Here is a 20,217-nt window from a genome sequence, read left to right as displayed (position 1 = left end):
AGTAAAGCGCAGCACTGTAATTAATATTTCACTATGAAAAAGATGATGAACAATAACAGATTTCTGTTTCAGTGTCCACCGTAATGTTTGATTGTTTTCCATGGTCAACAAGGCATATATATAAGTTGTTTAAAACTATTGGTATATTGAATTAATTATCCCTAAAGCTTGGCCATCTGGTCGACTAGTATAGTAATAGTGCAGATAGCCCAGCAAATATACCCAAGTTAGCAAGCGCATCAAACAAATAAGGAGAGGAAAAACGAGGCCAAAGAGGATTACCGCCACGGTATCACGGATAGCCGCTCGGGGATGCCCTCAGTCTTGGGGATGCCCCCGTGTCACGGGGGTAGATCTACAGCGGAAGGAACCCGTGCGGCGTCTTGGCTAAGGCAGGCCAGGACAAGTCTTTATATGCATAGAGGCTAGGAGTTGTCTGATGGGATGGCTCCTCCAAAGTCAGTAGCACTGGATCATGACCCCAAGTCCAATGGCCGAGGCACTCTCCTGGCTCAGACCGGTCCATGGGAGGCGTCGCTTACGTGCTAAAGGGGGACAACCATAATGCAAGGCGACCATGCGCCGATGAGATGACTTGGCACCGATGTGATGGGTCTCCTGTATGCCGATGATGACAGGCACCTGTGTGCCAGGATGATAAGCAACCGCTTGGGCCGAAACACACCTGTGTGCTAGAGGCAACGGGATAGCTCACTCAACTTGGGCAAGGGATTGGCGTGGTGAAGGGTCGTGCTTGAGCCAAGCCCGCATGCCAAGCCTCCCTTGAGTATCGGTAGCGTAGTGCCGGTCCGACACTGTCCCCATGAGCGAGTGTGCACCCATGAGGAACCCTGATAGTCATGCTAGCCGTTAACCAGGGCAGCCTCGCAAGGGGATGAAGGTCTAGGAGTGCCAAGGTTAGGCACCCAAGGAGGTCGACCACCCCTCCTCAAAGAGTACGTTAAGCTTCTGGTGGTCTGCCTGAAGATGACATCAGTTCTCCCAAAAATCTTATAGGCGAAAATGACGGGCATGTCCCTAACGTAAGCCTGCCAAGCGTAGGCAAGGCTAAGCCTGTGTCAGATCGTCACACCTGGTCACCAAAGTGTCCGCCTTCCGGTTCGGCCGTTAAATGTTGGCTTCCTCATTCACTGGAGTCAGAGGGGCCGGATTCTCGAGACTACCCCGAGTCAATTACTGTCAGACGCACTGAGGAGGTGCCTCCTCCAAGTCTATCTCGACCATGTTGCCCTCAGTAGACCTCGGCCACTTCGATTACCAAGGACTGCTGGAGTGTCGTTGCTTCCTCTGTGCGGTAGCCTGTATGCGCCACACTCTCTCCTCTTTGCCAACCATAAATAAATCCGCAAAGAAGAAGACATCAATCACATACGGTTAAAGAAAAATACAAAGAAACTTGCACAAAACGAGGACAGACTAACTAGGGGCTTCATTAGCCTAGCACGGACTAGCATTTTGACGATGTGTACTCTTGTACATGGATCCTCACCAACCACCGAACGGCAGCCAACTCCTCTCTAGACAATTCAGCCTCGGTCAGGACCTCCACCTTAGTCTTTGGGGCCATTAGCTCAGAAGGGAATGACCAACCCCTTGGGTGGCACACGAAGAAGAACCCTTCCTTCTAGTATTTCACTAAGGAGGGGCCCTGACGAGCACCTAGGTATTCGGCCGAGCTGAGTCTTTGGGACTGTTAGCTCGGTAGGGAATGGCCAGTCCCTTGGGTGGCACACGAAGAATAACTCCTCCTTCTAGTATTTCATTGAGGAGGGGTCCTAACAAGCACCTAGGTATTTGGCCAAGCTAAGAAGTAGTAATAGCCCTGTTAGTGCTTCTTTAAGTGTAGGAAGTATGTGAACATCAACAGTATGATGTCTATGTTGTGAATGGCGCAATAACAAAGGAGCCCAACGAGGTACCTAAAAGAGTTCAACATAAGTTGAACCAACTAGATGGAGTGTCACCTCAATACAGTCACGATCCCAACATCAAGAGGGAATCTTAGAACATCTATTAGGCTACGTCGGTAGACACAAAACTCTTGGGGCTAGCCGAGGTCGCCCGTTCACCTATTCCAGAACACCTCAGCTCATACTCCTTGGGGATACAATACAACTCCCTAAAACAAGCTAGATCTCAAGGTGTTAGGCTGCAACGAGTGGAGGCAAAATGGACACAAAACCGTGGAGTGGTACCAAGCTCTCCCTCGAACACAATCTCTAAGTCGGCATCGTTGATCTCCCCGACGTCGACCCCCTCGACCTTGGTCATATTGGCGTTGGTCTCAAGAACCATGAGCATGAGAACCTCTTGTTGAGGCCCTAACTCGGACTCACTAGCCAAAGAGCTATTGCAACAAGAAGAAAAAAAAAGGATGAGGAAAAAGAGGAAGACATCTTACTGAAGTGGGTATTGTGGGACACCTGAAGCACCAACCGAGGATCAGACACCTGCCAAAACTCCCACGCTAGCTCTCACTCAAAAATGACAAAAGTGAGATGGCCCGCCCCTCTTCATTATATAAAGGCAGCCAACAAATGAGATTAAATTAGACCAACGATGCAGATCTAGCGTCGCACTGTGCACACACGTAACCTTGGGAAGAAGAAATGGCGCAACTCGTATGGTCGGCAATGGAGAGTTTAGACTAGTCAGGTGACTCGCTAGTCTGGTCCAACCAAACTTCGACCAACTGAAAAGGTTAAAGTTTCTCAGTTGAGGACTTAGGAGCTCTTCCACTCCATCGCGGCCAATTACTACACTTCATGACTACAAAACTCAGGGAGTGGTGTTCAGGTGGTATCTGAGTTGGTCCAAGATGCCACGTGTCTGTCTCAGTGGCTAAACACCTTGGACCACACCACCACGTCAGCACCACCTAGTGCGGTCACGTCCTAGATGGATGGACCAAGGAGAAGAGTTTCATACAGACAAGGAAACGTACTCCGCTAAGGAAAGGGGAGCCCTCCGAGCACCTCGGCAGGTAACCTCATCCCGATAATCCCACTGGCCTAATCCGACTACAACATAGATATTCAGCTATATATAGGCAACTCCCCCTCAAGGTAAAGGACTTTGGACTCTCGACTCACTTTAGCACCCATTGCATTCACCTCAATCTAGACAAGTCTATTCTCTTCAACTCGTCCCACCACCTTCTTGTCTTTTTACTAACTTGAGTATCAGAATACCTACCCAGAGAACAACTTCTCGGGCCTCATTCTCTTTATGCTTACAGGCATCTTTAATACACATCTTTGTCCTTCCAGCTTGAATTCATCTAGTCAACAGGATTATTTGCAACACTATTTGATTGCATCCTCGATTCAGCACAACGATAGCATAAGCTACGATGATCACCCTTACGATTCACCGATGATCAAGCATAAGTATAGACTTGAGTTCAAATCAGCCTCCTACAAGATTGCCCCCCACAACCCCCGCAGCACATCCCACCATGTGTTCAGAACATCTCCCCATGATAATACAAGAAAATGTCATCATTGGGAGATGTTCCAATACACGGAGGGGATGTAGACTGTATTATATGGGATAGGTTTCTATAAAATAAGGGCCCTTAATATCAATAAAAATAATATTTTTATATAATAACTAAAATACGATAGCCTTTTTTGAAAAATATCAAGAAAGGGCGTGGATCGTCTTCCTCCTTTACCTATGTATTCATGCGAATGGATCCACCTGAGCTATGATAATGTCTGAATGAGGTTCACGCAAAAAAGACAAATAGTTTACAAATTGTGCCGGAAAACCACATTGCAGCTGCTGATGATTTTTTTTTTTTCCGATTTGCAAGATACGACCAGGTACAGAAGCTTGGTCCGGCAACATCTTGATCTTGAAACAGTGAAATCGAGGTTGGAAGAAGGATGATACTCTGGTTGCAGCTGAAAGTTCTTCCGTAATCTTCTTCTCCTCTTTAGCAATGCGATTGTACTCTTCCCCAAGAACTCGCCCGAGTCTTCTGCCGCAACTGCACTTCGAGACGTTGCCAGAAAGGAGATGGCGAATCCAGTACAATTCGAAATTGAACTACCGGATTCAATGCTTCTTAAACCAAAGCCTGCTGCTCCCATGATTGCCTGCCGTAAACGCAGTTCAATCTCTGCCAAAACTTCTACTACGACAAGTGTAGATAGGAAAGGGGAGCAATGACCAGGTTCTCCGACAAGGTTTCGTCGGGAAACAAACTGCATAGCAGAGCAGTCCAGCGAAAAGGAGTGTCGGACACCTACGCCGTCAAAGCGGGTGAGGGAATCTGCGGAAACGAAAGCTGTGAGCTTCAGGCAAGCGAGGAGGTGATGGCAATTTTTGGCGATCTAAGTTTTTATTTTGTAACAAATTTTATTTTTATTGTTTTTTCGCTTTTTGCCCCCTCCTATTGCCGGTTTATTTTTTGGGACATGAAGAGCATTTACGGTTATTACTTGTTCGGAAAAATACAGAGGCAAAGGAAAGGAGGAAGACGAGCAATAGTGTCTATTGCCCTTTCTTGATATTCTTTCAAAAAAATTATCTCATTTTAATTATTATATAAAAATAATACTTTTTATTGATATTAAGAGCAAAATGTTGTCCTTATCTACTATAAACCCTTTTTTATTTCTTCTTCGTATAGTGGAATCGGTTTGAGGCTGGCTGGTTCGGGTCAGTGCAGTAAGCTCTTCAGCGCCAAATTGCCGAATTCGCATGGGCGCCTTTTACAGAGCGTGTCCCACACGGGCCCACATCATCTCTGTAAGAACACGGGCGGTGTTATCAATTCATGATAAAATGTGTATGTGGACCGCGATATATGTATATGAACCCCAGATCGCCAATCCATTACAGATATTTGTTCCAAGTAGTCCCTACGGTATGTTCTCATGTTTCACTAATTGCACATTCTTTTCGACGTTTTCGTTATTTTCGGAATTCATAGCAGAGAGAGAAAGAGAGAGGATAAGGAGAATGGCTGTTTGCTGCGCTCCTACGAATGAGACTCCACTGCTGGGAAGAGGAGATACCGTAGAAGGTATGGTGGATTATAAAGGTCGCAGGGTTATTAGATCCAAGAGCGGTGGTTGGAGATCTGCAATTTTCATTATAGGTGAGTTCTTTTTGTTGCCTTAATTAATTCGTCTTTAAGGGTATAAGATTCGAACTTGACGGACTGCAGGAGTGGAGATGGCAGAGAGGTGTTCTTACTACGGGATTAGCTCCAACTTGATCAGTTATCTGACGGGGCCACTCGGGCAGTCGACGGCGACGGCCGCTGCGAACAAGAACGCATGGTCGGGAGCGGTATCCATGCTTCCTCTGCTGGGAGGCTTTGTCGCTGATGCTTACCTCAGCCGCTTTCGGACCATTCTCGTTTCTTCTCTCCTCTACATTCTAGTTAGTCTCTCTCCCTCTCCTCGTTTAATTTCATTTACACAGTTGCCTTTGCAGCCAATAGTCATGAGTTCCTACTGCCAACGAAACACATTCCAACCCTACCAAGTTGATTTGAGATGTACGGTATCGGATCATGTTGTTAGGTTGTTGGAATGTATTCTATAGGCACGTGACCCGGATTCGATACTAATACAATTGAATTCATAGTGGATATTTTCGCCCGGAAAACGTACTACGTCATGTCAACGGGTCGCTTAGTCTCTTGGCCTATTGTGTGGTGGGATTTAATTTTGTTTGTTGGTACGGATTAGGACCCCAGAACCGATTATATTTGCACTATTGGAAAAGTAATTAATAATTGGGTTATTACTTATTATTGAAACTCCTATCCACTTTTTTCCGTTTCCCTTAAACTTATCCAGATTTGCCATTTGGAGATTAATTGTTTTTGTCAACTTACTATATTACCCCTCATCTTGGAGATTTATAATAGTTCGTAGAAATGTTCTAAAACTGCAATAAAAAGTTCTTTTAGCCAAAAAAGAAAAAAAAATGTTTTAAAAACCGATCAGAATCCAACCGCTTTAACCACTGGTTTTTGGGCAGCAGTTCGGTTGTCTGGTTCGAATATATGGCCTGTTGTAATTTAAAAATTAAAAAATTGTTGTCCAGATCGTTGTTTAAATGGTTTCTGGGTCAAATGGTCTAACTATCCAGCTCAATTATGGTTCATAGATTTTAAGTCCATTTGGTTTACGGTCTGAATCATAACCAGAATGAGAATAAGATTCTATAAGATATATATGACTCTCAAGGGGGGAGGCATGATTGGATATTCTGCGCTACCAAATGGCTGACCATTCTCATTCTGATTTCAAACCCCTATTCCAATGAATCAAATACCCTTAATTGAATGGCATGTTTTTTTTCGATAGTTTTATTCATTTGGGCCTCGTTTGATTCGTAGAAATAGGGGTCTGTAATCGGAATTAAAATGGTCTATTCTAATTTCAACTGTTTGATTGGATGGAATCAGAATCTCATTCTCATTTTTACTAGAATGACATTCCTCCATTTTCTATCCCTCCCTTGAGAATAAAATCTCATTCTTGTTGACTTTCATTTTCATTATCATTCATATTTAAACCAAATAAAATATGGGAATAGACTATTGTAATTTTAATTTAAAAAGATTTTCGACTGCAAATCAAAATGACCCTTATTGAGCCACTTTATCCTTCATCCAATGGACTCTATTTTAAATAGCAAGTGTAAGGACTGGACATTGGGTGAGTCGTCTTGGAAACTTGGGTGAGTCGTCTTGGAAACTTGGGAGAGTCGTTGCGAGCTTTATTTCCTACAAGTGGCTTTCAGGTAAATCTTTTAGTACTGTCATAAAATTAATCTTCTAGATTGAACTCTACTTGATCCTAATGCTTTATTTCCCCTTCACTTGTCCAAAGAAAAATAAAATAAAATTGCGTTATCTCCCCGACTCCCCGTGCGTGCTGGTAAGAGTGGAGAGTGAGCCGGGAGGGTTTTCAATTCTTTTTTTGTTATTTTTGGAAAATTCTCCATAGGTATCCTGTATTTTTTCTTTTTCTAAATGCTAATTTAGTATCCAAACTTTAAAAATGTGACAATTTAATACATAAACTTTCATTTTGCGAGAATTTAGTGCAAGAATCAAATGATATTAAATATTTTCAAAATACCAAACCTAAATATACAGACCATTTTTCCCGGTGAAGCACACCCATTGTCTCACTATTCTATTGTTGTATCAATGGCAGCGTCGACGACATTCCTCTCCTCTTCCTCTTCCTCGAACCCAATTTCTCGTTGTCTTCCTCTTCTTCACATCCAGCCCCTCCTGCAAGTCACCGACCATGGCCAAGTAGTCTGTTCAACAGTTGTATCAATGGCGAGTCTTTAACCTGAGACTAAGACTGCGAGGATCCGCTCATCCACTTGTCTCTTTAATACAACTATTGTTGTATCACCGGCCATCGCCATTGATACAACTGTTGTTCAACTGAGCACGAGGAGGTTAAAGACTAAAACTGAACAGTTGTATCACCGGCCATCGCTCAGTCTCTTTCACTTGAGGCTGAGACTGCGAGTCTGTTCAACTGTTGTATCAATGGCGACCCGAGAGTTGTTCGACTGGCGAGGGTCCTTCTGTTGCTGCTGATGATTTTCCGATTTCGCCACCACCAGCTCCACCTCGTAGACTACCACCACCACAACCTTAGGCAGTCCGAGAGTTGGTTCATTGTGATGGAAACAGAGGTACCTCCGCCGCTATTTGGAGGTCCACCTCCTAGCTCTCACCTAAGACGAAGGAGGAGGTTCGGATGCTTCTCAATTCTAAGCATCTATGGTTCTCCACAACCTTGCAAGTTGTACCTCTGTTATTAGCAAATCATCAGCAAAGCTTTGGTTCTCCCATCCGTCGGAGGTCCAAGAGCTAGTCCATTGTGTCCAGCAAGCTCTGGTTCTCCACAACCTTGCAAGCCCTACCTCTTCCTAGAATATCTGTAACTCTCCTAAATCCAGCTCCTCTACCCTCTATTTTCTAGCTTCTCTCTCTCTCTTTAGATTCACTGATGAAAGATGGTCTGGCGGTGCAGCTAAAGAATAAACACCCCCCAAGAGTTGTTCTTTATGCACTTGAGCTGGTCGCCGACGACGGCAATGGTGGGGAGCTCAATGCCTTCTTTCATAACATTGAGGTGGCGCAGCTGGTCAACGGTGTCGAGGAGGGATCGAATCCGGTTGTTGTTGGAGGAATAGTGAGGAACTGCATCTTCGGTAACCTCAGCGTCTTCTTCCTTGGCACTACCAAGGTCAACATTGGCCATTGTGTCTTCCATAGGAGAAGTTGCAGCAGCCATGAGAGATCAGAGAGAGATGGTTTCTTTTCAAATTATAAGAATTGTGTTGTGCAGAGTGAGAGACGAGAGATCAAAGATGATGCCAGTTGAGATTACTTGGCAATTTGCCATTTTCGCCCAGACCATCGGAGGAGGCGGCGAGTTTGCTCTCCTCTGCATCAAGTTTTGCCAGTTTTCTTCATCTTTCCCGGTATTTCTTTCCCCATTTCCCATCTTCACCTTCTTCTCCTTCCTCTAGTCTAAACCTCGCCATCCATTCGTCACTGTTCATCATCTCCTTTGATGAACAGTGATGACACTCGTCTCTCTCTCTCTCTCCCTCTCTCTCTCTCTCTCTCTCTTTCACACAGTAATCCCTCTCCTCCTGCTGCGGAATTTGGAGAGATATCACACATTCGGCGTTCTGGCACAGCACATGGTGAGGCTTCTCATCATGGTGGTCTTCTAAATTGGCGACGACGGTGGCTCTGAAGACAACGACCCCTTCGGCACCGACAAGAAGAAGCTCGGCGTGCTCCTACAAAGGAAAGGCAAGTGGTTTTAGGCTGGTATGATAAATCCACAGATTCGCAAAACCTCTGTGTTTTTGAGTTTTGACCTCTGAAGTTTCGAATAGAATCATTAAAATCATTAACGTCATACCAACTGAAATATCAAATCTGGGCTCACATCTAATTAGACCTTTGGGAAAGAATCTTACCTGAACAGTATTTTCCATTTGCATTGGTCGAAATAGCTGATGGGTCATTTTTGTAATTTCAATAGAGAGATTGTCGCATTTTAAATTTCGGGTAGTAAATTGGCACTTGGACGGACTAAAGTAAATGGTACCTATCGGGAATTTTCCCTTTTTTTTAATGCTATGTAGCGACTTTGGGCTATTCTACATCTACTTAAATGAATCGATTTTTATTCTCTTTCAAATCGCAGATTTCCCTTTGTATCCTAGAATACGATTAGATTCACAAGAAAAAAAATTATATATTTTATCATATATTTTCTTTCTTGCCTTGATATACATGTCATTACTAAATAAAATTATATATTATCCATATTCATATCTATATCTATATATCTATACACTATGAAATAAAATAGATATTTTTCTTGGGTTTTGTGCAAGTTATCAAAATTAGGGAAAATTTCTGATTAGTACTCTATACTTTGGGCCTAATGCCATTTTGGTCTCTAAACTTTAAAAAACACAATAATTCAGAACCCGAACTTTCAAAACATGCCAATCCAATATCTATCGTTAACTAGTCATTAAGTGTCATTTGAAAAGACACAAATGTCATTTGAGTGTTATCTAATTTTCTTTATCAACCATCCAAACATTGACAAAAAATGAATTGTCACAAATCATTGCCTCTTTTATTCAAAAATGTTGGGGTCACCAAAATGTCCAATGAGAGACATGACCCAAATTTCTTGAGTAGAAGAGAAAAGGTTTGAGACTATATGTTTTGTCAACGTTTAAATGATTAATAAAAAAAATTAGATGACACTCAAAGGACATTTTTGCCTTTTTAAATGCCACTTAACGATTGATTAACGATAGATATTAGATTGGCATATTTTGAAAATTTAGGTACTAAACTATTGTGTTTTTATAGTTCAGAAACCAAAATGGCACTAGGCCCAAAATATAGTATTCTAATCCAGAACTTTCCCTAAAAATTAAACCCACATAACATTTATGATATTATGGTTAAAACATAAGAATCTTGAATTCTTTAATTTTCCTCACACGCACCTCAAAGCATTTGCAGCCATGGGAACATCTTCCTGTATTGAAAACAAACAACTACGGGAGATATTCCTGATGTGAGGTGAGGTGGGTCTATGGAGGACTAATTCTATGAGGAATCCAAACTCAATACTTGCACTTACGAATAGCATGCACTCTTACACAAATAATCTATAAATATAATTTTCAAGTCACTTTAGTCAATTGAAAAGTCAAGGTTAATTTTGATCAGTAGAAAAACTAATGGCATAGTTGGACGGGATAACTTCTGTTAATGGTTAATAACAAATGACTTGACAGAAGATCGGTTTTTAAATAACAAAATTTTCTGACAGGGGTCCAGGTTTTGAAAAGTCAAGATAAATGTAAGAGAAATAGAAGAAAAAAGTAGAAGGGAATTTTAGATAATAACTTTAATAATTTAATCATGATCTTTTGACAATTCTTCAATTCATTTTGCTGCATAACAAAATACCACAGCCTTTTAGAAAAGAATATGCAAATCCACTTTTTTTGGGTACAGGCAAATCATTTTCCGGTTACTAAGAAATATAAGGATATGAATTCATTTTCCAGTCAAGTACCTTACTAAAGAAGAATAAATGATTTAAGAATGTCCCATGGCAGGAGTGATGATCTGTACCCTGATCTTGCCTGGCTCGATCCACAAATTTCTGGACTTGGCTTAGATTTTGTTTTCAGGACCAGCCTACGATGTATTGATATATTTTTGTTTTATTTTACATTACTTGTTATATAATATATAAATATTATAAAATTACTCGTATAATATATTATATATAATATTTTATATGCTTAAATAAATTATGACATTTATACTGTATTATATAGTGACAGGACATGTCTGCAGCCCTATCCTTTTCCCATTCCCCCTTCTCTCATTTTTCTCTCTTACCTCTTTCTAGTCCTTTCAGTAGTCACGTGGCAGTCCTCTCTTCTTCATTGGAGTCCCACTTCAATTATCTCTCTCTCTCTCTCTCTCTCTCTCTCTCTCTCTCTCATATGTTCCCAATCACTTAGCCAAGCCCCTCTTAAAATTTCTCCTAAACTACCTCTCCATCCTAAAATTCTTTCTAAAACACTTCTTAATCTATATTACATGTTCAATAAACCATCTAAAAACCAAAAGCATGGTTAAATTAATTTGTGAAATATTTTTTATATTTTCAATAATTACTGATATTATTGAATATTATTTAGTAAATATCAACACCTAAACTATAATTTTTTGTAACTTTGGTAAATTAAAAATTTTAATTACTAAAAACTACTAGCTTTGGTAATTTAATTTAGAAATTACGAAAATTAATTATTAAAATCAATATTTACTGAAAATTAATAAGTAATTAAAATATCAATAAATCAAATTTGATAATTAAAATTAATAATTATTAGTAATTTTTATATTATTAGTAATTTTAAGCAATAAGTAGTTATTGAAATTTTTATTAATTTTGGTCAATTTATTAATATTTAATGATATCATTAGAAAATAATTTAAAATTTCCAGTGGAAAATAATTTCAATAAATATAAATTTATTTTTTATATTTTCAATAATTTTGATATTTACTTTAATTCTTGAGCAATAATTAGTGATTTTGGTAATTTAATTACTAAAAATTATTGATTTTGATAATTTAATTTAGTGAAAGTTAAATTATAAAACTTCCAATTATTCAAATAAATATTTGGAAGATTTTAATGATTTTCATAAGTATTGGATATACATTTATAATTACCATAATTATTGGAACTATATTTAAGGGAAAAATATACAGAAAAGGCATGATATGGAAAGAGTTTTGACCAATCAAAACCCACCCATGAATTTTGATAAATGACACCTTATTTTCTACCACATTTATAATTTCAGTTTATTGGTCAGTTATTTTTCCGATATCATATCTTCTCTGTATCATAGTTTAGCCCATATTTAAGAGTTTGGGGGTGTTATGGGTTTAGGGGATGACCCCTTAGGTAGGAATGGCAATGGGCGGGTTTAGGGCGGGGATCATACTCCCCATCTTGACCATGAGTTTTAAATTAGTCCTTGTTTCTCACCCCAATCCCCGTTGGGAAAAAAAATTTGGCCTATATCCCCAGTCCCCAATGGAGATGGATTCCCCATTAGGGACCTGAATCCCCAGATTTTTTAATTAAAATTTAGTTTCAGAAAGGTGTTTATTTAAAATAAAGGAAAAAAATTAAAATGCAAATAATATTTTAATTATGTTTTGACATATATAGCATAAATAATATTATATATTTAATATAATATATACATATATATTTAATATATATAATCAGGGTTGGGGTGGGGTGTGAACTTCACTCCTTGTTCCCAATCGGGTATTCCTATTAATCTCATCCCCACCCAATCCCAGGTAAGGCAATCTCCATCCCCATCCCCGCTTGGTCGGGGATGTCAGGTACTCGGTAGGGATGGGGGTAAATTGCCATCTCTACCCCTGACTTATGTAGCCCCATATAGCAAAAAATTTTAAGCCCAATAAGCCCTAACATTTTCCGTACATTGCACAGGGCCCCACTAATTGAAAAGTATAATGTATTTAAATCTATAAGCCAAAAGCTGGGCCAGAACTGTAACTGTAATTTTATGTGTTACACCCAGCTCAGCCCATGATCACAAGTTCAAACCTACTCGTCACAGAGCATGCCTCACACTGACCTCAACACATTCCAAGGGTGCACTTGAAACATTTCATTCTTATAAATTTTTAATTCATGGGGAGATGTTCTAAATGCATGGTTAAACATGCTGAGGTTGGTGTGAGGTGCACTGAGGAGAAGATTCGATCTCCATGATTACCCACCCCCTAAGGAAAATATGTTTTTTGAACCACTTCAAAATTAAAATACCAAATACTTGAATAAAACATAGCGGCCAATATGTGATGTGGATGGGGGATTGAGGAAAAATGACTAACCAAGAGGGTCCATGATCAAGTGGATGGATTTTACTAGCAATGATGATCCAGTAGGGGGGTATTAGTACCGGATGGTTTAGCAAAGAAATCTAAACCTAGGAAACTCTCATTGACAAATTAATTTGGTTGAAAAGGATTCCCCTTGTGCTTCTCTACTTTAATCCATGGAAATTTTTCAGCCAAAAATACTTTGCCAAGTATTAATAGACATTTTAGGTTAGGTAAATTCGGTTGATGAAGTTGGGTTGAGCTTCAGGTTGTAAGCTGCTGGTAATGTTGGAGTTTGGATCACCTGCCAACAAAACACGTTCCAACCCTCTACCAATATGATCTCACATTGTACATCTAATAGCAGGTCCCACTTTTATGGTTTGTCCAAATCTCATGGTGAGATGTGTGGTGTTAGATCAAGTTGGCAGAGGGTTGGAACGTGTTTAATTGGCAGAACATCTCAACTCGTAATGCTGTGAGAACTTTTCATATTCACTTTTATGGGGGAAAACAATATATTGCACAATGTATTATAGTGTCCCGAAAAGAGTATTATTTTCGAATATGGCATAATATCATTAGATTTAGGCCCTGTTTGGTTCACGGGAATAGGGGTCTGGAATCGGAATCGAAATGGGCTATTCTGACTCCAACTGTTTGGTTGGGTGGAATCAGAATCCCATTCCTATTCCTGTTGGAATGGCATTTCCCCATTTGAGAGAATGGCCATTCCCTGCCCCTCCCTTGGGAATGAAATTTATTCTTGCTGATTCCAATTTTCATTCTTATTTCTGTTGAACCAAATATATTATGGGAATGGATCATTCCCATTTCAATTCCAATTCTGATCCCATTCCTATTCCTGTTGGAGTGCTCATTTGTATTATTTTCCATTTGTATAGGATTTTTATTTTACATGCATAGAAAACACTCTACAGCACATGTAAGAAGCGATATGTTGCAAGTTGAAGGGAATAGAAGAAAGGGGCAGAACAAAAAGGACATATCTAAATATAGTAAGAAATGATTCAAGCATTCATATTATTTAACAATGAAAATGACATTAAACAAAACAGGCTGGTGAAACAGAATGCATGTAACTGACCCCATGTCGTTGGGATAAGGTTTGATTAGAGGTGTTAAAATTCGGATACCAAACTGAATAAGCCAATTCAGTTCGGTCTGATTTGGAAATTTTAAAAATATTTATTTATAATCTTTTGTTCGATTTAAAAAAAATCAACTGAATATATATATATATAAAATATGTATTTTAATTATAAATGTTAACATATTTTAACAATAAATATTAATATAAATATAACATACGTTTATATTTTAATTAAACAAATTAACTGATTTAAAGCCAAACCGAGCCAATTTAAATTCGGTTTGATTCATGAAAATGACCTATCCTAAATGTGGGTTAGGTTTTATTTCTGAACCAAAACCGACTGAAATGAACACCCCTAGCTAGGTTTTATACAAATAAAATTATGATGGATATGACACTAAACGGGGTTCATGTCTTTAATATTATTCTTAAAAATAAAATTTTGATTTTATTTGAATTTGAACATTATTACATTTGATGGAATCACAGGGACGAGGGTTGTTAACAGTATCAGCAATTCATCCTTCTCCCAGCTTGCCTTACTGCCAGAATACAAGGAACCACATCTTCTTTTTTGCCTCTCTGTATCTTGTGGCCCTTGCCCAAGGAGGGCACAAACCATGTGTACAAGCTTTTGGTGCAGATCAGTTTGATGGATGGAACCCAAGAGAGTGCAGATCCAAAAGTTCATTCTTCAATTGGTGGTTTTTTGGGATATGCAGCAGTAGCTTTATATCAATTGTGATTTTAAGTTACATTCAAGACAATTTGAACTGGGTTCTTGGATTTGGAATTCCTTGCATTTCCATGGCAGCTGCGCTTGTTGTTTTCTTACTTGGAATGAAGACGTATCGATACAGTGCGGAAGAAGATAGAAGCAATCCATTTTCGAGAATATACCAAGTGTTAGTTGCTGCAGCAAGGAACTGGCACACCCCTCCTTCAACTGCGACTGTTGCCAAAGATGAAGAAGCAAGAGAAGAACTCTCTCAGCATGGCACACACCAATTCAAGAAGGAAACAAATAATTTTTCATTCTTAATTTTAAGACAAAGATCAAGTAACTCATGTGATCTCTTTGGTGCCATGAATGTGGACGAAGGTCACATATCTTATCCATGAAATGACCATGCATCCATAATGGACTTTTTTTATGTGAGAAGTTCCATATCTCATGATAGTAATATATAAGAACTTTTAACTCTAATAAGTGATAAAATGAAAGAAAGTAGATTAAGATGGTTATGTCACATGCATAGAAGATCATAACCTGTAAAAACAAGTGATAAGCCCCAAGTTAGAAGTGTCTAGAAGGGCCAGGGCAAGATCAAAAGGGACATGGGCTCAAGTAATAAGAAATGATTTAAGGGCTCATAATTTAACAAGGGATATGATCATATGGCACTAAACCATGCAATGTTTTAAAAACCGACTGGGAACTGGAACCATTATGGCCACCGGTTTTTGAGTTGACGGTTCAACTGTCCAGTTCAAACAAACGGCCCATTCTGATGAAAAAATTAGAAATTAAAATAAAAAAAAATTTGCCAAAATGGTCCAACCGTCTGAATCAACTGCGGTTCGAAAACATTGCAATAAACAGATAGGAATAATGAAACAGGATTCAGGCAGCTGACCCCTTATACTTGGGTATGGTATAAATGATGATGATGACATATATGTGAGAACTTCCTAATCACGAGTCAGAACTTGAAATAGTGTCCATCCAATCCTTCAGACTTCTTGCTTTTGATATCTTTCAAATTCTGCAGGTTTCTTGACAAAGCATTGATTATGGTCACAAATGATCAATTAGGTTCAGATGAAAACTGGAAAATCGGTAGCATCAGTAGGGTAGAAGAAGCAAATGTAGTCTTAAACTTGGTTCCTATATGGGCAACATGTTTAATGTATGGAGTTGTATCCGTACAATCCTCTACTTTCTTCACCAAGCAAGGATACACCATGGACAGATCCATAACATCTGTTTCGAAGTACCGCCTGCTTCACTCCAATCCATTATCTTTCTTTCGATTGTTATCTTCATTCCGATCTACGATCGTGTCATCGTCCCAATTGCTAGAGCTTATACTAGGAAGCCTTCTGGAATAACAATACTTCAGAGAATTGGAACTGGGATGTTTCTATCAAATATCTCCATGGTTGTGGCAGCAGTAGTTGAGAAGGTAAGACTTAGAGTGGCCAGAGAATCTGGGCTGGTAGATATGCCACAAGCAACTCTTCCAATGAAAGTGTGGTGGCTAATTCCTCAGTATTTCTTGTTCGGAGTAGCTGATGCCTTTTCAATGGTTGGTCTGCAAGAATTTTTCTATGATCAAGTGCCAAAAGGGTTGAGAAGCATGGGCCTGTCCCTCTACCTTAGCATCTTTGGCATGGGAAACTTCTTAAGCAGCTTCCTCATCTTTGTCATTGAGAAGGCAACCAGTAGAGAAGGCCAAGAGAACTGGTTTGCAAACAACTTGAACCAGGCATATTTAGATTGGTATTATTGCCTTCTTACTGGACTTGGTGCAGTAGAGTTAGCTCTGTATTTGTATTTTGCCAAATCATACATCTATAACAGGGGAAGTTCCAACTGAAGTACCTAAATTCTATTACAGAATTCTTCCTCACAGTTGTATGTATATTAGAATAATCTCATGAAGTGACTATGTGTGGAAAAGCTGATCACTTTCCTGGTTTTCAAGACTATAAAGTACGAGTGTTGCTATTTCAACCTCAAGGTTCAAAATTTCATACAATATGCGGTAGTTCTCGGAAACCCCAAATAAAGGGTATTTCAGAATTTCGCCACTTTCAGGCAGTAGGCACGCCTAAAACCGATCCACTGAAACAATTTTGAAAAAAAAAATCTGAAAAATAAAATTATGAAATATCGAAACACCCGATATGTCTGTTCATTTGTATTGTGCACCATTTTTGCTTTCAGGAGATCTGGCCTCACAATTTTAAACCATCTCTTGTTTTTCTTTGCTTCTTTCTTTTTTCTGGAAAAAAAAATTATAATTAAGTAGATAAATACACTACAAATGCATGGATCTGGGTTTTGTAGGTATATATGGATTCAGGTTTAAATTAAACATATAACTGTAATCCTGTTTAAAGTAGTACTTTTAAATATTAACAAATTGGTCTCCTAGTGTACATGTTTCGTCTTAACTCTTAATTAAATGTATTTTGGTATCTCACACCTCACATAAACTTTTAAAACGTCTTTCTTATGTGTTTATAACTAATGCATTATCATATTTAATTTTATCAAATGCGCTTTGGGATTCATATGAGTTTTCTTAATATATCCAAATATATCTGGTGGATCATATCCAATTCATTCCTCCCTAAGACCCCAGATAGCTAGGACCAAGATATATTCAATCCACCCCTCCTAAGACCCTAGATAATTAGGACCAATATGACTTTTTTCATTCACACATATCGGGTTATTTTTTACCGTGCCCATGCATATTTAAGGCTCCGTTTGGAAGGAATACATATTTGTGTTTGCATTACTTCCAAGTTGAGCCTAAAGTGTATTGTGATACATATTCTAAAGTTGCCTTACAACTAGGAGTGCAAGTAAGGCAGGTTGGGCCTGGTTTAAGGTCAACCCAGGCCCAACCCTAAAACATTTAGGTCTAAGGCCTGAATCAAACTGGGCCCAAGGTCAGGTTGTATCTTTCGAATCCGGGCCCATCATGAAATGAAATTTGACATACTAAGATTGGGCCTAGGTCCAAGTTGGGCTCCATTTGCTCAATCAAACTCAAGTGGGCTTGTTACGTCCACTATACTAAAAAGTAGTTTAAATCTGTTTAGCATCATTAGTTTTAAACCTTTGAATAGGAACTTTGTGTATTTTGCATACAAGCCCGCATAAGAGTAGATAATTGTTTTGTATTTTAACTTTTTAAATAATTAGTTATATTTTATAACTTTTTAATAATTTTGTTTACAATACAAAGTGGGGTTGTTATGTTCACCATGCCTCTCCTTTCTCCAAACACCCCTCCTAATTTACTGCTTTTTCTTGAATTTTTTATTTTTTTAATTCCACATAATTACCCATTAAACAAATAAGGAAATAACATAGGCTTAACTATTTTCAAAAGCAATAAAGAAAGAGGTATTTGCTTTTCTAATATTTAGCCAAGGGGCACAACTTTCTCCTAAATTGTCTATTATACCTTATCTCCTAAATAATCTCTAACTCCTATTTATCTATTAAATTATCTCTAATTTAGTAGAGATATTCCCTCCTAAACTATCTCTAATTCCTATTTATCCTCTCTCTCACATTTTATCTACATCTATCTAAAGAAAGTTTCAATTAAAAATTTTCATTTAAATATTATAACAAAATTATATAGTAACTTTAAAATATTTATTCAAAACACAAAAATGCTTATAATATATTTAATAATATTCATATTATTAATAATTCTATAATTTTACAAAATTCATCATGAAATTATGTAGTAAAAATATGAATCATAATGTTACGAACTATTCAATTTAAATGTTACTCAAATAATACAAATATAACATTAAAAAATAAAATACTATTTAAATATTTCAATTACTAAATATCTTCAATAACAAAACATTAAAATGTATAAATAATAATATAACAAAATATTTTATACTACATAATAATATTAAAATAAAAAAAATTCAAAGAATGGAAATTTTTAAATATTTTTCATATTATTTAAATATTTAAATAACAAAATATTTAACATTACTAAATTTTAAATAGTTAAAATAACAAAGTTATGTAATAAATTAAAAAAAAAATTCTTAATAGTAGAATAATTATAATAAATTTCATAGTATTTTTATTAATAATAATTTAATATTTTACAAAATTAATGATGAATTATGTAATAAAAATACTAATTATAATTGTATGGAATATTAAATTCAATAAATAAATAATATTTGAAAATTTTCAATAATAATATTATTTAAATAACTAAATAATATTGTAAATAACTAATTTCACTTATATCAATTAATAATTATAGACAATAACTTTCAAAAAAATTATATTTTTAGTAATAATTTTACAATAATAGTGTGTGTATATATATATATATATAAATATATATATATATATATATATGCTAAAATTAATATTTATTTATTTTTAGTAATTATTTATTATATTTTTTGATAAATATGTTTTCAATCACTATTGGAGAGTAAACAACTTTATTTAAATTTTGAAATTTAACTTATTGAATTTTTGTTATAATTTTATTTTTAGTAATTATATATATATATATATATATATATAAATTAATATTTATTTATTTTTAGTAATTATTTATTATATTTTTTGATAAATATGTTTTCAATCATTATTGGAGAGTAAACAACTTTATTTAAATTTTGAAATTTAACTTATTGAATTTTTGTTATAATTTTATTTTTAGTAATTATGTATTTTTTATAATTTATTGGTTAATATTTATTAGAGTTTAAACTATTATTTGAGATTACAGTATTTATTGACTAATTTAATATATTTTTAGTATTTTTTGTATTTTTTGTAATTATTGTATTTTTATTAGATATCATTGTATTTTCATTATAAATTTATATTCAATAATTGTGTGTTTTTGCTATAAATTTGGAATAGTTATTGGAGATTAAACTATTGTTATTTATTAGAGATTATATTATTAATTTAGTTGAAATTAGGAGTGTTCAAGAATTGGTTTAGTTCGATTGTAGGTTGTTTCCCCAACCAAATAGACTTGGTTAAGCCAAGATTCTATCACCTAAAACCATGGTTTTAAAAAACAACTCAGAAACGGAACCGTTCTAGCCACATGTTTTTGAATCGACGATCTGACCGTCCGATTAAAATGGATAGCCCATTTTGACAAAAAAATTAAAAAAATAAATATAAAAAATGACCAAAAACCATTGAACGGATTGATGGGTCGACGGTTTGACAACCCGAGTCAACTAGTCATTGACTTTTCCAACGGTTTTTTGCCAAGGATCGAGTTTGGGGTAAAATGGAACCAGTTGCTTGGACGGTTCTCGG

The 20,217-nt window shown here is 37.1% G+C and overlaps 1 pseudogene across 1 annotated transcript; it reads left to right on the top strand.

Annotated features, from left to right (window-relative positions):
- Positions 1 to 3,683: 3,683 nt before the first annotated feature.
- Positions 3,684 to 16,741, top strand: LOC148852153 (protein NRT1/ PTR FAMILY 5.10-like; annotated as a pseudogene). Its single transcript, XR_016098725.1, has 5 exons — positions 3,684 to 4,340; positions 4,661 to 5,131; positions 5,201 to 5,418; positions 14,631 to 15,154; positions 15,914 to 16,741. The product of XR_016098725.1 is annotated as a protein NRT1/ PTR FAMILY 5.10-like (transcript).
- Positions 16,742 to 20,217: the final 3,476 nt, after the last annotated feature.

Source organism: Nelumbo lutea, chromosome 5, assembly GCF_056320005.1.
Source record: "Nelumbo lutea isolate HS-2025 chromosome 5, American lotus-T2T, whole genome shotgun sequence".
Classification (NCBI taxonomy): domain Eukaryota; kingdom Viridiplantae; phylum Streptophyta; class Magnoliopsida; order Proteales; family Nelumbonaceae; genus Nelumbo; species Nelumbo lutea.
Note: the sequence above shows the minus strand (reverse complement) of the source record. Positions and strands in the feature narration are given on the sequence as shown.